This window comes from Melospiza melodia, chromosome 3 (genome assembly GCF_035770615.1).
Source record: "Melospiza melodia melodia isolate bMelMel2 chromosome 3, bMelMel2.pri, whole genome shotgun sequence".
Lineage (NCBI taxonomy): Eukaryota > Metazoa > Chordata > Aves > Passeriformes > Passerellidae > Melospiza > Melospiza melodia.
This window is the reverse complement of record NC_086196.1, coordinates 132,048,720-132,065,278: the sequence shown is the minus strand read 5'-3', so window position 1 is coordinate 132,065,278 and position 16,559 is coordinate 132,048,720.

The following is a 16,559-nucleotide window of genomic DNA, read 5'->3' as shown; positions in this document are numbered from 1 at the left end:
CATTCAAAACAACCACAGTCCTTGAAATATTCACTGGAAACTTAATCAGGTTTTTAAAAAATGTCTTACAGAAGCATTTTTCAGACCCTGATGAGCTATTGGCTTTCATCATTAATAACTAATATAAGGATGCTGACATACTTTGCTTATGAAAAGCTGGCCGGCTAATGAAGCAAGGTGGAAGCAGAGAACTAGTGAGCCCTTCACAGGCTGTTCTCTGTCCTTGTTGAGTTCAGGCGCCATGTGGGTGAGAAAAAAGTCTTAAATCATCTGAATGGGAAGACAAGATTTTAGTCAGAAAGTTTTGTACATTCCTATGAAACCTGGACCTGCTGTTTCTATCCAGCTGCCCTGTTCAGTGCATTCACAGCAGATCAGGGCTCTGCTGAGATGGGAGACCATGACCATGACCATGCCCATCTCACTGCATCTACATAATTTCACAGTTTCTGGTCCAATGCTGTGTTCACCTTACAAACCATGCAAAATCATTATCCTTTATGTATTTAAGTACCTGCTTAAGACTCACTTTTATTGAGCAGTTTGTCAGAGGTTGATCACTATAAATATAAGGATGCACAAGCATCATGTCGTACAGAGAAATTTCTCAAAATATTTAGGTATAGTTCTTATGCTACATCAGTGATCACACTTGTTTAACAAGGGGTTCTACTGGTAGCAGCAGACAAATACCTGTTGAGATTGGAAACAATTGTGCAAATAAGCATAAGGAAATGTGAATTGATGGTGTTAGAATTGATGTTGCTATTAAACAACACCATCAATTCACATTCTCTGGTATTAAATAACCCAGGAACAGAAGCAGTTAGCACAGACCATCCTCTCTGGTTGCATATATCTCTAGGAGTTTGCATATAAATACATTTACTCAGACAACTGCACTGGAGCTTTCACACTGATTTGCAGCAGAATGCCTAGAGACAAGTCATATGTCTGAGCTCAAGATGCTGCACACACAGTTTGCTGCAAGAAAAGACAATTATCTTCTGCTTTATCTTCATTGAAGGGGAAAGGCATAAAATACTCATAGAACAGTTTAAGTTAAAAGAGATCTTGGGAGGTCATCTAGTCCGATGCCTTGCTAAAAGCAGATCTAATCAGATCAGGTTGTTCAGGGCCAGTCAGGTTTTTACCACCTCTGAGGACTGCTGCCACAATGATTATAGGCAGCTAGTGGCTTATGAACATGCTGATATTTTTTCCCCTTATATCCAGCTTAAATTTCTCATTAATACAGCATTCCAGTTGTATTCAAACAGGAATTCATAAGCTCTACTGTGAACCATAGAATTAAAAATTAGTTTCCCAGTTTCAATACTTTTATAACAGATTTTATACTATTGCAAGATTTTTCATATTACCCAGAGATTTACAGACTTTGAATATAAGCCAAATTTTGTATCAAAACTTTAAATCTTTAAACCAAAGCTTTTATTCCTGAAATAGAGCTTGCACATGCTTGGATTCAGTCCATGTTCTAACAAGCATGAATTTGCTGATTGAAGAAAACTTCTGATATTTCCCTGCAGCTTTTGAAAATGCACCATGTCCAAACGAGATAGAAAAAAAAAACCCCAGCAGTTGGAACCCAGTTACTGGTTATTAGAGTAACCCTGGGTGCATTTTGTACTCATATTTCTACCTGAACTAGAAGAAGAATATAATCTGCCCTTTTCAACTTGGTTCATGTTCTGTTAGACAGTTTAATGGCTCTGATGCTGACAAGTCAATCAAATGAAAACCCTTTTGGTTTAGCTTTTTAATTATTAACTTTTTTTTGTTTATGTTCACTGAAATGAAATAGAAAGGAACTGCAAAACTATATGCCCTTGAGGCACAAGAGAATTCTTGTGAAGGGGTAATATCTTTGGGATAGTGTACTGAATGTTAGCAATTCTGGGCTGTGCTGAAACAATTCACCACTCTAGTCAGAAAGAAGATTAAAACCCCCCTTGTGCTATAAGAGCTGACCAGTGACATGTCCTCCTACAGGCAAGATGCATGTGTAGGAGACAGTAGGACTCTTCTGTCAGTCACAGCAGATGGGAGCAATGAAGTGATTTTATGAGATGTGAGAAGATGGACAGAAAGACTGAAATGACAAAATAATCTTGCTTTTTGTCATGGGCAAGAGGATTTATTTTTAAGGTTTTCTAATCACTGGAGCAGGTTTAGCAATCCCTAATGCAGTAGTAGCTGCAACCATAAAGAAAAACTTGATTGTCTGTCTTCTGAGGTCACTGTGTTGATCTGTGATTGCAGAGCACTGAAGGGATCTCTCTCATTCAATATTAGTATATTAACTATAGGCACCATGGGCCTCTGCCCAGTGAAACCACCTCCTCATGCCAACCTTCACACCTGCATGTTGCTTTTGTCTTCTCATAGACATCTGATGGTTGCAACCAACAAATGCTGCCAACATTGTGCAAAATATTGAATGTGGATTGTCAGTCTATACACCAAGTCAAAAATCACAGTCAATTTCTGAGAAGTGCTGCCCAGCCCTCCCTAGACCTCAGCACCACAGTGAATTTTTGTTATGCCATAAGACTCAACAGAGCCCCTTTATGGACTCTTTTCCCATTCCACCCATCAAACTGGAAATAGTCAAAAGCAGAAGTTTCAAGGTCTAAATGAAACTTTCATATTACACTTTTATCCTTAGCTGTAAGCCATAATTGAGCACTACTTTGCCCAGTTTTGGTATCCATGGTTATCCTTTTTGCAACACCAAAGCTAAGGGGAAAATGTGTTTTTTTGACTGCAAATTCAACATACCAGGTGAATCTCTTGCAGTGAATTTACGCTTGTTGACTTAAAACCAACTCATGGATCACACTTCCCCTGAATTTGAAGGCAAAATTGAAAACCATTTACTTGCAAGTACTTTCCTGCCCTGCCCTGCCTTGTCCTGCTGTGCCCCTCTTCAGTCAAATTATTGGAATTGATATGTATATATATATATATATTTCAGTCAACAAAAGTTCTTTTACTTGATTTTGCTTATATATTGGCTTACACAAAAACCTTAATTTGAGTATTACTTTGAAATTATTATATCATCTCCTTTCTCATCAAGTCTGTAAAAGTATGGAGTATTCTGCCTCTGTGCCTTCAGATAAAATCTTATCCTGTAATGACAGCTCCAATTTAAATTTATGATGGTGACTAGAAATATGATATCATTGCCAACCTTTTACTAATAGTCTTCATTCCTCTCTTATTCTCAGCAGTAGCTCTGGCATTCATGGTCTACTTAACATTTGATAGCAGTTTCATTAAAACAGCATCCAGTTGCAATGTACAAAATTCAGTTTCAAACTTTAGTGCCCAGAAATTTTGTTCAAATGTGACCACTATTTCTTGTGCATATTATCAATTTTCAAATTAAATGTTTGGATCTGAAAAATATCCCCTGGCTTGCGAAAAGGGAAGTGTTAAGGCAAGTAGCTCTTTCAACAACAGGGAGGTTTACAATGTGTCAGCTCCTGCTGATTTTCCTCTTTTACCCACAGGCTCAATATGGAAATTCTCCTTCTGAGGTGCAACAGAATTTTATGTTAGATCACAATAGAAAAGCTTACAATGCTCTATGTTGTTTTTGGGAAGTAAGAGAACTAGTAATACTTTTATTGTAGGCATCTCCAAAGGTAGATGTGTGCCATAGTATTTGATGTTCTGGAAAAGAACTATCCTCTCTTTTCAGGCTGCACAGATTCTGTTTTTAAAGAGACAATGTACACAGGTGACCACATGAAACATAGAGTACTATCCAACTGCCAAAAACTTATAAAGAAATTCCAAGGTTTAGAGATATGTTGTGGGAACTGGAATAAGAAAGATATGGAAATAAAGGGCAAAATAAGAGCAGAGAAGTGATACCAGAATAAGATTAGGAGAACCAAGGAGCAAACACAAGTCTTGCATAGAAAGATGAACAAATGAACAGATTGAAATATTAAATTGCCTTGCTGCTAAGACAGCAACATTATTTTGCAGTGACCAGATAACACAGAATAGTGTTGCAGGATGACTAGCAAGAAATGTTCCAAGAGTCCTAAGGATAATGCTCATGATGTGCACTTGGAAATTAAAGGCTGAACTTCAAAATATCTTCTGTGATTTTAGAAGTCAAGTCTAATCCTGAGACCTGTTGCAGTTCTTCAACTGATGTCCACTAAATAAAAACCAAAACAGAAACTGCAAACCATTCATAACCAGCACAGAGAAGATAGGACATGCTAATTATATTAAATTCCATTTCATATGGGGTGATTTTACATCTGAAAAATATGTGGAATATTTATTCCACACATTTTTCTTGTGGTTACTTTTGCATTCATGTATGTGGACATACATTAGGTGGACATAAAACATTCTCTCATATATTATCTAAATTTTACTTGCCATTTCCACAGGGTGTGGAAATTTTTATATTTTCAGAAGAACAACTTATTCAGAATAGTTTTGGAGAATCTTGTGCTCTCTTGAATATGTGGTTGCTAGTTAAATACCCTGGAAAAAAAACATTTGACCATCTCTTTCCCCTTCCCCTTCCCCTTCCCCTTCCCCTTCCCCTTCCCCTTCCCCTTCCCCTTCCCCTTCCCCTTCCCCTTCCCCTTCTCATCTTTAGAAATCTGTTTATAAATTACATGTAGATCTTTTTGCATTACAAACTTGGATCAGGATCATTCTGACAGAGAGGAGAAATATCTGAATTTTTAAAGACCTCTAAATGACAAAAAATCAATATGCAAATACTTATTGAAAAATTAACAGAAATCTTTAATGTAAAGCTGATTGACTCATCTTTAATATGGTTTTGACTCTGATACAATGTAACAGACAGAACAAATGCATTTATTTGTTTATAAGAGCTGACTAGATTTATTCTGAACATTCTAGTAGGATAGCAAACTAGATTTACATTTAGAAAAGCAATGATTTGTGTTTGCACAAATAAGTTATGTACTACCATATCTCAAAATAGGAAACATAAGAAACTGTTTCTGAAGTCTTGAGCACATTTCATTTTCAATTTTGTAATCATTGGTGTGACACATACTTTATTACTTCTGGTTGATGATATATTTTTATTTGGAAATGGGTATAAAACTTGGAAAGAATACAAATCATGAAAGTGTAGAAATAGGTAAATAGGTAATCATTTTAGATGAGAAAGAATATACATATAAATTTCAGAAGTCTGAAGTCTACTTTTTAAAAATGGGAAGTTTATGGGAATGAAGCTATTAAATATAAAATGAATGGAAAACCTGGAAAAATACAGAGAATTTAAGTGGGCTATTATGTATCACCTTGATTCTGACTTTCATGTGTTTCACACTTGGGAGATGCCCTGTCATATTTTGTGGTGACATTTTCTTGATTTTTAAAGCACCTGTAGTACTTTTGCTTTACCCATTCTTTATTAGTGAGTTTCTATGAGCACCTTCATCTACTCACCTGTAATTTTGACCTTTTTGGCTTTTTCAATAACGACTAGGTCTTGAAGTTATCTTTAGTATATTTTTTGGCTTCTTTACCCTACTGGAGAAAATATTTCTTGTTTATAAGTATACTGGATCATTTAACTCACTTTTATAAGTGATTTATCATGCTAGGGTGTCTGATAACATAAAGCCTGCTCTGCCCCTCGTGTGTCTCTGGTGCCCTGGTGCTGGTTTGGGATCCTCCAGGTAATCAAACAAATTTTTCTCTTTGCATTTCAGCCTGATTTTGTGGTTGTTCTGGCCACCTGCCCTTGTGACTCACACAAACCCCAAAATTACAGAAGAAAAACCCCAAACCCAAGCCAATCCACAGTCTATTTACTTTACTGCAACAACACGAAAGTGAGAGGGAATTCTTTGCTATCCAAAAGAAGTCAAGAAGACAATGACTGTAACTGTGAATATTCCTGTAAAAACCTTCCTGACAGTAACCTTTACCAGAAAGTTCAAATAAGAGTGGATATAAATTATTCAGCAGGTGCTGTACTGCAGCCAGAATTTAGGATACTTCATAGAATTTTCTCTTTTTCTTGGGCTCACTTCATCTTAAGATTGAAGCACTTTGAACAGGATGATTTTTCTGTTCAGTCTCTGACACAGCAGGGGCCTATTCAGTGATTGGTATTGTGATAGTTATGAATCAGTACTAATAATCTTGACTAATATTTGCCTTGCTTAGGATTAGGTAGGGTATAAATGGCATTTCCGTGGTCTGTTTTCAGAGTCTGATTTTCTGTTTTTCCTTCTTTGACTTCTAATCTAGTTGCACTACCCTTTTTATTTAGGTTGTTCTTTCATAACTCTTAATTTCCAGAACAGTGACAACAAAAGGAGTGGGAAAAGAAAAGCATACTGGAATCTATTTTAAAGGCATAGAGCAAAATTCCTTTTACAAGCCTTTACAATTCATGCCTACTTTACAAATACTGAGCAAGGAATGTATGATAAGAAATGTCTCATTACCACAAATCAAAACCAAATATACAGCTGGTAAATGACAGACAGCACATTTTATTAGCGAGACTTTTCATACTTTGTAAGCTCTCAAGTTAGATTTTGCGTGAACCAAAATAAAATTTATTTCATGTTTAATTTTTTTTCAGCTGAGCAAACTAATACTTAGTGAAGGTTCATGATTCTCTGAACTTTCAGAGGATGGGCTGTGTCTGCTTTTTGAGTTTTTTAAATTTTTAATTTGTTTTGGTTTTGTTAGTTTTGTTTTTTGGTTGGTGTGGTGGTGAAACAGCAGGCCAGAGGCTGTACAAAACTGAATTCAGACTTGGGCTGATGGAAACCATGAGAAAGCTGACTGCTCTCAGTGAGAACAGAGTCCTGCAGCAGCGAAAAACAACTTGCTTTCCTTGAGAGAAACTCTAGGACTATTGAAAACAACCTGTGCTTTCCCTGAGAAAGAACTCTCGGACGGCGAAAAACACTAGCCATCTGTATAACCCGCTTTTTACACTGTTAGGTAGAAAAATGAAAACTATGTGTCACAAACAACTCTTTCTGCACGTACACAACAGAGGATTGAGTGACCAATCAATACAGGGTAACAACTTGTTACTGACCAGTTGGGGATGGACAGGAGATGTTCTTTAAAAACTCCGTATAAAGAGACACGTGAATAAAATGGGATCATTTTCCCTTTATCGCTCCATAAAAGTGTGTCCTGCATCTTTAATATCTTTAAGTCTTTAACGAGCTCCACAGCAACAGGTTGGGATTTTTGGTCTTTCTTTTTTTTTTTTTTTTTTTTTTTGTAGGAGATGACTATTACAAAGTAAAATAGGGACATTGACAATTGATGACATACAAGCAAGATTCTCGGCATCTTATTACATGAAGAAAGAAAGCAAGCTCAGCAAACTAAAATGATCATGTCCTAGAGTCCCTAATAATTAAAACAGTGCAATTACTGTTTAAAAGCTGATTGTGGCAATTGCATATCATTTCCATTGCAGATCATCTCATCAACCATAAACTCTAATATGGAGGTAAGTGAAGAAGAAACTCATTTAGAGTAGGTACTCGCTCTGTATGTCCTATGAGCACAATCAATTTCCCGTGTCCTCAGGTTCTAAAGATAACATCTGTTTTTTGCAATTCAGTTGATAATTCATTAGTAAAACTATTTCTGATGAGAATTCATGGACTCCCACTAGTCTTTTATTCCTTTGGGCTCTAGACTCCATCTGATCTACCTTATCTGATCTTGAGATATGTTGAGATGTCCTCAGTTTTCACTGCCACCTAGTAACTTTATGCATAAAAACTTCACTTTAGCAAGAAACCCCTTCAACAGACACCCATCAAAGCACAGCAGATATTTTTGGATTAGGGGAGATGCATTTCTTGCTATGTATATCCTGTCTCGATAAACCACGGAGTTACATCAGGGTTGGTATAAAAATTGTGATTGATATTTCTGTGAGGAGGGACATTAGTAGGGAGTCACAGTGTGGTCATCTATAAGACATGATAATTTATTTAGTGAATCACAGAATTATAGAATACATAATTTAGGAGTACACCGTTCTTCATGGATTGTACAGACAGGATCTTCAAATCACCAGAAGATCAAGAGACCATTCTGGATCATCTAATTTATTCCTTGAGTAGGTATTAATTAAAAAAAAAGTGCTCATCCATACAGAAAATTAATATTTTTCAAAAAGAAAAGTAATATTTTTCATTAATCAGAAGAAAGCAGCAAAGCAGTGTGATTTTGTGCATTTTTACAACAGAGTTAACACCTGCTAATTTTGCAAGAGAAGTAAGAAGGTAGAAAGAGTTACCATCTTGGCTGGTTTTTTTGTTTTGATAAATTATGCCTTTTAATATACTTTAGCCAAAGCTCTCAAGTTTTTATTCCTTTCTTTTAAAAATCCAAAAGAATAAGATTAAATTCTTACAATTTTACCTTCTAAAATGCACTGATAAAAAAATTATTTCTTATTAACTCCCTTAATGTCCACTTTTTACCCAGAGTCTGTTTAATTATTTGTGGAAGTCAATGAGAGCTGCCCAGAAGTTTTACACATCCGTGTATGGTCCAGATTGCAGAAACACGATCAGACTAGGGGCCCTGTCAGATAAGTCAAAGGAAGCTTCAGAGATGGGCAGTCTTTTATTACCATCCTCACTTCTCTGTTGGGTAGGAAGCAGTGTTTAGTAAACATCTCTTTTCTGAGCTGGATGGCAAAATATAATATTTTCTATGCCAGCACTAATTAGCTGGAAATGTAATAAGTATTCTCAGAAGTCTACACAAACACACATTTTCTACATGAACTACAGGAATACTTTAGTTCCAGATTTTTAAAAATCTTGAGAAGGTTTTTGAGTCACTGGTATAAATAACTAACAACATTTTTAATAGTGACAATTATTGAAGACGGTAGTACTGTATACTGGCATTTTTGGAGTCTAAATGGCATGAACTGGGAAATTGTCTATCTTTTTATTTGATTTTAGACACCATGAAAGGACTTAATTTTAGCATTTAGTCAGTAATTATAGGCAGCAGTAACCATAATTGGTGCCTTTCCAATGTGGTGTTATGGATAATATTGTTACCAAGGTATTCTTAGTGAAGTAAACCCTCTTAGAACAGCTTCCCACCATCTGGACAGGAGCTTCTCCTAATTTGAATGACCAGTTGCCTTTTCCTTTGTAAATACTGTTGTAATCCTAACTACAAAGATGTAACCAAATCATAACCACTCAAATCTAAATTTGCCAAAACTTCAGAGTACGGACCCTCAGCAATCTGTTTTCTTTCTCAGTTTTATTCTCTTTGTTTTGCAACAACTTGATAATTAAGTTAAAGGGGTATAATCAGTGTCCCATTCTGATAAAAAAGCAGAGAAAAAACCCACAAAACTCCACTGACCATCCATTTCCTCAAAATCACTGTATAATAAACACATTAAGTAATTGCTATTTAAAATATGTAATGGGAATAAGGTTAATTTTTCCAGAGAAAATCATAAATAGATACCTCTCCAAGAAAAACTGGATATGCATCTAATATATTCTCCTAAATTCAATATATCATGGTAGGAAGTACCACTTTTGATGACAGGTTTTCATGTATCTGAAGATTGTAATTTGGGAGATAAAGCTTGAGGAACTGCAACAGGATATAAGACAACCATTTTTAACACTTCACGTAAAAGAGAGAATATATTTAACATACTACAATTTGAATTTCACCAGAATTTTCTACTTGCTACAGATTCACTTCATGATTCACTTCATTCTGTATTCTTTCTTAATGCGCCTTTCCTCATACATAATGAGAACCAAAAACTGGGGCCATTCCTGACTCCACTCTCACCCACCAGTTTCAGGGCAAACTGGCAAGATCCCTTCAGAAATCCCACAGACAAGCAGGGCAGCTGGGCCATGCAGATACTGGGCAGCAGTTACCCAGTTTTATCCTTGGAAACTCTTGCTGCTGGAAGCTTTCCTTCCACTGAAACAGTTTTGCCCCATGAGCACATATCTTTGGAAAGTATTTGATTGGTGTTGTAGTTATTGTCTGAAACAGCTGCACATTGTGACTGTGAGACTGACTTCTCCCCAAAAGTCACATCTGCCAAGATGTCGCTGTTCAAAATGTAAAGGAAATTCCTTTCAGCCCTTCTCTGTAACTAGACACACTGGTAAACCAGAGAAGTCTTGGAAAAACTTTGCTAATTTCAATAGTTCAAATTATTGCCCTTGTGAACCTTCTTGAGAAAACCCAGAGCAAAAATAAAAGGTTAAGAATTTGTTCTTATAGAAAAGAGGATGGGCAAGGGACGTGATATAAATATCAGTCTGGGGGGAAATCCTTTTTTTGGTGGAAAAGTAGCTCCTAGGGGGACATGTGAGTGAAGATTTGGAAGGCTGTGAAGGTGTTGACTCCAACAAAGTAATATTGCTGGGATAAACCCCAGGCAAACTATGAGAGAAAATGAAGTGGCAAACCAGGAAAAAGCTGGACTTGACAGGCCTCATTCTGTGCTGTTTTTCAGTGTCTGTGGCTGAAGAATGAATTTAGGAGAGGCTAAAGTACACTGAATGGACTAAATGTTATTTGATAGTCATGGCAGAAATTATCCATGATGAGAAACATTTGTTGAATTCAAGTTACTAAAAAATATCCCAAAGGCAAAGTGCCTGATGCAAGGAGATTCTTGAAGAACATCACTTGCTTCAAAGAGTACCAACTCTTCTCATTTTCCACTTCTTCCACCATTGAAAACATTGGTTTTTTGTTGTTTCTTGAGCATTCTTTATTTAATTGTAAATACATAGCATTGTCACCTGCTAAATACAAATATTATTTTAGACGCTCATTACTTTCCCTGAGATTTTAATAGCTTGACAAAGTTATTTGAGCCTAGTTTTCTTCTGTCAAGACAACTTACACTATTGTGTGCCAGGTGAAAATATAATGAAAAATATGTAGCTTGCATATTACACTGAAAAAACTGGGGGAGGGTCTCACTTGTTTTCAGTGTTTAAAATAAAACAATTTTATGGAACTTTTTTCTGATTCAAATGATAGACTCATGAACAGCTCACGTTGGTAATGAGTAAAATAAATTCCCATCAAGATAGAGATCTCTTCATTTTGCTGACTACATTAGTGGAATTGTTCCCTTGATTGTTTTTCCACTGAAAATAAGAATGTTTGTTCATTATACATCTATTATGAAGAGAAAATTCCTCCAACAAAAATTTCTTATGTTTTACTTGTTTTTCTGTGTTTGTGACAAGCAAACATAATTTCTCTTCTATTTTGTTTGCCAAATGTGTCAAGGGCAGGCATTTAGATAAACTCATATATCAAGAAAATTGCTGGATTCAAGCTTTGCAAAGTTTGAATATGATACTTTTAAAGAGGAGTGGGACAGTACTTTGGTAAACTTACAGTAGAAATTTTTGAAACCCAATTTCTGCAATGTGAAAATGCAGAACCTGAGGAGGCTCCTCTAAATTATGCTAGTAAAGAAGTTGAACCAATGATCATCTGCTTTTCCCTACAATTGTCCTTCAAGCTCTAAGCTGATGGTCTGACATCAGGCAGTAAAACAGAGACAGACCTGAAAGAAAGAGAAGGAAGGAGATTCACAGAATCATCAGACTGGTTTTATCACAAAGATGATGAGTGAATTTGTGCTCACAGCTGAGGTTATCAAAGGTAACCTAGAAAGGAAAAAAATCCCAGATTTTTACAATAGATCAATAGAAACACTGTAAAAAGGAGCTAGTGGAGAAGCTGATGGATCCTGAGAGCTAGAGGGCAGCCAGGGTAAAATGAAATTACAGAAGACAAAGGATGATGAGATTAAAGAAAATACTTGGTTGAAACCCAAAAGCAAGAGATTGAGGACAATATGCTGATTCCAACATTTGGTTGCAAAATGTGCAAAGGACAGAATCTAGATTGAAGATGGAAAGCAAAATACACCATTAGACATGGTTAAACATATAATTATCTAAACCTAAGCTAATATTTTGACCTTGATCTGTGAATCAGTGAATAGAAAGAACCACCTGAAGTAGCTTGATTTCATTTTCTTACATACAAGGGTTTAAAGATTGAATCCTTTTATAACTGATCATCACAAAGATGACCAGTTGAGGCTTGGATAACTGTCAACTATGTCTCTGATTTGTAATATCAAGGAAAAACTCAAATGGAAGGTGCTCCAGGCAAGTGAGAATGAATTATTTATTGTCTTCTCAGAAAAAGACCCCAAACCAACATGGTGCAGAAGCTGGAGTCACAAACAGAATGAGCTCTCTCTTTGGAAAGTATATTCTGTAATAGAATTTGTTTCTTTTCTGGACCTGGAGGGCAGGTTTATACCCAATATGTGCTATTGTGAGAGTGAATAACAGCTGAGTCTCACTTAGAGAAACAATTCTTATCTGGTGAAGCTTAGCTTCCTGCAGAACGCTGTAAAAAATGTTGCAATGTTTACACTCTCACTGAAAAAAAATAAATTGTTGTGTCACTCCTGCAACATTCTTCCAAAAAACTGCAAGTTTAGGCTGGTAAAAATATTCTAAAGGGAGAATAGTTTTATCTGTCACTAGATGAGTGCTAAAAAAATTCAGAGAAGAGGAGGAAGTGAGAACATGTGAGGGAAACATGGTGACACCAAGGTCAGTGGAGAAGGATGGGGAGGACTTCTCTCCTGGAGCAGCAGAAGAAAATCTTGGGGATGAACTGACCAAAACCCCCACGCCCTGTGCTCTGTGCTGCTGGTGGGAAGGAGGGAGGGGCTGGGGGCAAAAAGGTGTTTTAAGGACTCATTTTACTTCTCATTATCCTCCTCTGATTCTGTTAATAATAAATTCACTTTGCAACCTTAAGCTGAGCCTGTTTTGCCTTTGGAGTGTTTTCTCCTGATCCTTATCTCAACTCCTGATCCCTTTGTTTAACATTTTTTTCTCTCCTTTGCCCAGCTGTGGCAGGGGAGAGTGAGCAAGGGACTCTCGTGGGTGTCCCGTGTTGGGCCAGTGTCAAACCATGACAACAAGGTATACAGAAATAGTACAACAAATACAGAAATAGTTCTTTGTTCCCAGCACCTTTGTGAGCTTTGGTTTGTCTATTTGTATGCCAGTCTTGCATAAACCAATATATTCATGCAATTGATAAATCAATCCCTCTAGACATTGGAATTCTTTAGGCACACCTTCAGGTGTAGCTTGTGTTCAATTTATAGCAACCTGCCACTCCAGAAACAGTGCAATCAGCACCCTATTTAATGGACTCATTTAACTAGGATTCTCTCTCTTTCTACTTCTCGTTTTCTTTTTACTGAGAGGAAGTCATCCTTGACAAAAATAAAAAGGAATGGACAGTCTGCATTTGCAAAGTTTGAATAGCACTTTTGCAGTGGTTAGTTTGATCACTCACTTAATAAAAACAATATGGCTAGTATTGTCCTAAGTCTGAAGGTGACCTTTCCAACATTTTAAATAAGAGAGAGATGATTTATGGTGAAGCATCCCATCCTATTACACTTTGACATATATAAATGATGTGCTTAAATTCTATAATGCATTAATTTGCTCATTTTATCTGTAGATATTGCACTATTGTACTTGCACCTCTATACTATCCCAATATAAAATTTATTTAGAAACCAGCTTAATTAATAGTAAAACAAACAACGAATACTTAAATTATTTCTTTAATAAACTAAATAAATGAAAGATAACATCTATAGATATAAAGTATTTTGCATTTGATTGGGAACTCTTTTATTTCCATTACGTATTTCATAGTGACAGAATTTTAATAATTGCATTAAAATGTTGGATCTCAAGTTCCTCACAGGTATTTACAAACATCAGGAAAAAAAGTGTCATTCCTTTCCTCCTTTCTTCCTTTCCTCCTTTCTTCCTTTCTTCCTTTCTTCCTTTCTTCCTTTCTTCCTTTCTTCCTCCATTTTCTGAGCCATGAAATATATCTGTTGCAGAGCTACAGAACCACAGCCTGGCTGAGGTTGGAAGGCTTCTCTGAAGGTCATCATTTCAACCCCTCTGCCCAAGCATGGCCACCTAGAGCTGGCTGTGCAGGTCTCTAGTTAGATGGTTTTTTAATATCCCCAAGGATGAAGACTCCACAACCTTCATGGTCAATCTGTGCTGGGGCTCAGTCACCCTCAAAGTAAAATCTGAGGTTTATAAGTGTACACATACTGCATATATTGTCAGGAGAAATTTACATGGATCAGCATAGTTAGGTTTCATTGCAGGATTTTTAATGATGTGTTTTCATCTGTCCTTTAGCAGAAAGAATATACCTGGGTTTTTTTTTTCCTCAATGTGTGCATTTTCTGTGACTCACCAAATGTAGCTGCAATTTTGTTGTGAATAAAACACTGAACATGACCACCTTCCTCTTGGTTCCTGAAGTTTCCTTGTATATTTTTTAGCTGAATAGCCCCAGTGTTACCTTATGGTGTTGGAATTTATGAATGCATAAGATATCTGCCTATCTGCTTCTTTTGTGAGTAAAGGGGGTGACAAGATTGCCTGGGATGCTTTCTGTAGCCTCAGACCTGTTGCAGCTGTAGGGAGACAGTGATTAAAATTACAAAGGTCTTCAGTCACTTGGTTCAGAGGACAAGGCACGACTTCTTCTGTGGCGGAACACTGGGTTGTTGTTTTGTTATTTTCTTTCTGCTGTTGCCTTTATTGCTGTATGTCTGCATCTGTGTTCTGGAGAGTGTTTCCTCTCCCTTTAGCATGGCAGGGACCTGCAGACATTTTTCCTTCTTTGCCGCATGGGGTATGGGTTGCCTGCTAGGATCATCTAGGCATAACTCAATTCATTAGTCCCCTGCTAATGTAGCTAATGTTGTATTTCAAGTGGCAGTCTGTGCTGGAAGACTTTGCACAACACTGTTTGAAGAATTCTTTTCTACCTTAACATATACCCCACATAACTTCTCAATTTTTATACACACCTGATCTCTGTAGTTTTTATCTACTCTCATATTGCTTTTCACAAAATCCCCAAAGTTTCAATATCTTGAAGAAAGAGTTGTATGTTATAGCGATGTGTTTTTAAAAGCTTATTTACAGATATGATGGGGTGCTTTTTCCCAGCAGAGACGCTGTTTTCTCTCTGAAATACTGAATTAGTTACATTATTCTCTCCTTGCTCTACCTGATTTTGATTTCTGCTTCTCAGAAGAAGGGAGTTTTAATGGTATATTTCAGAATCTGTCTGACAATTGCACAAGAGTCTGTATATACCAGTATAGTCATTGGTTGTAAATATATAAGAAAACTGTTCATGCAAATATTCCAGTAAACAGCATTGAATAACTGTTGTCTTAAATTGTATTTAGCAATGGAGATGCTACAGATTAAATAAAGATTCCTGAAGTGTTTTCTGCCTTGTAAAGACACCCTTCTCCCCCCAATAAAAAAAAAAATGTAAATAACATTTAGTAACCTTGAGAATCTGCTCTGTTTCATCTGTAACAGAAGAATGCATTTTGGATAAAATCCCTTTCTGACAATGTCCTAGTAAATAGTTTATTGGCATAGGGAGAAACAAAATATGTTGCTGCTTTTTCTTCAAAATGGTTATACATACATTACTGATCTCCAATGTTTTCTTTTCCTTTTTTATGTGAAAGTCTTTAAAAATTGAGACACTCTAAGTGTCAAGTGTGACTTAAAATTGGACTAAAGGAAATTTCATTCCAGTTTTATCATTAGCCTAATGATAAAACCCCTAAATATCTTCCTTTCTCTGCACTTCTGTTTATGTCTCTATCTGATTGAAACCATGAGAATTCTTTTCTTTATAGTGTTCTTTGAGATCTCTGCAAAACAAAACTTGATCAGGGAAGAATAAATACTTTTTGCCACTTATTGCATTCTAGGTTGTGTCCCTCCATCAAAGATTGGCTGCATCCCTTCATGTAGCAAGCAATGCATTTTGAATAGCAATATTAAGTTTCATTATTTTCTTTTGCTTGCCTATTGAAGTGTATCCACCACTATTCATTTTTCCTTTGAATTACATGAATTAGAGAAAATACTGCTATTGTACTCAATATTGTGACTATAGTGGTTTTTATGGCATCCTTTGAGGTATACACATATTAGGACAATTTTATGTCAGACCTGGCTGTGAAGGTTAATTTATTTTACTAAAGTCCAGGTGCCTACAGCAGAGATATCTACATTGAGTTATTTTTCTAAATGGCCTTTTCTTCAGTCAGGAGAAATAAAGAATTTAAAGGCATGAATCATTTGAGCTGTTTTAAATGTCACCTTGAGGATGAGAAGAATTGTGCTCTGGAAATGCTCATTTTTTCCATGGATGGAAAAGGGACTGACTAATCCGAGCATCTGCACTAAATCAGGTTAATCCCTCTTCGTGTGAAGGGCAACAAAGCTTGTAAAGTGTCTAGAAAGGAAGTCCTGTGAGGAGTGGCTGAGGGAGCTGGGGTTGTTTAGCCTGGAGAAAAGGAGGTTCAGCTCTCT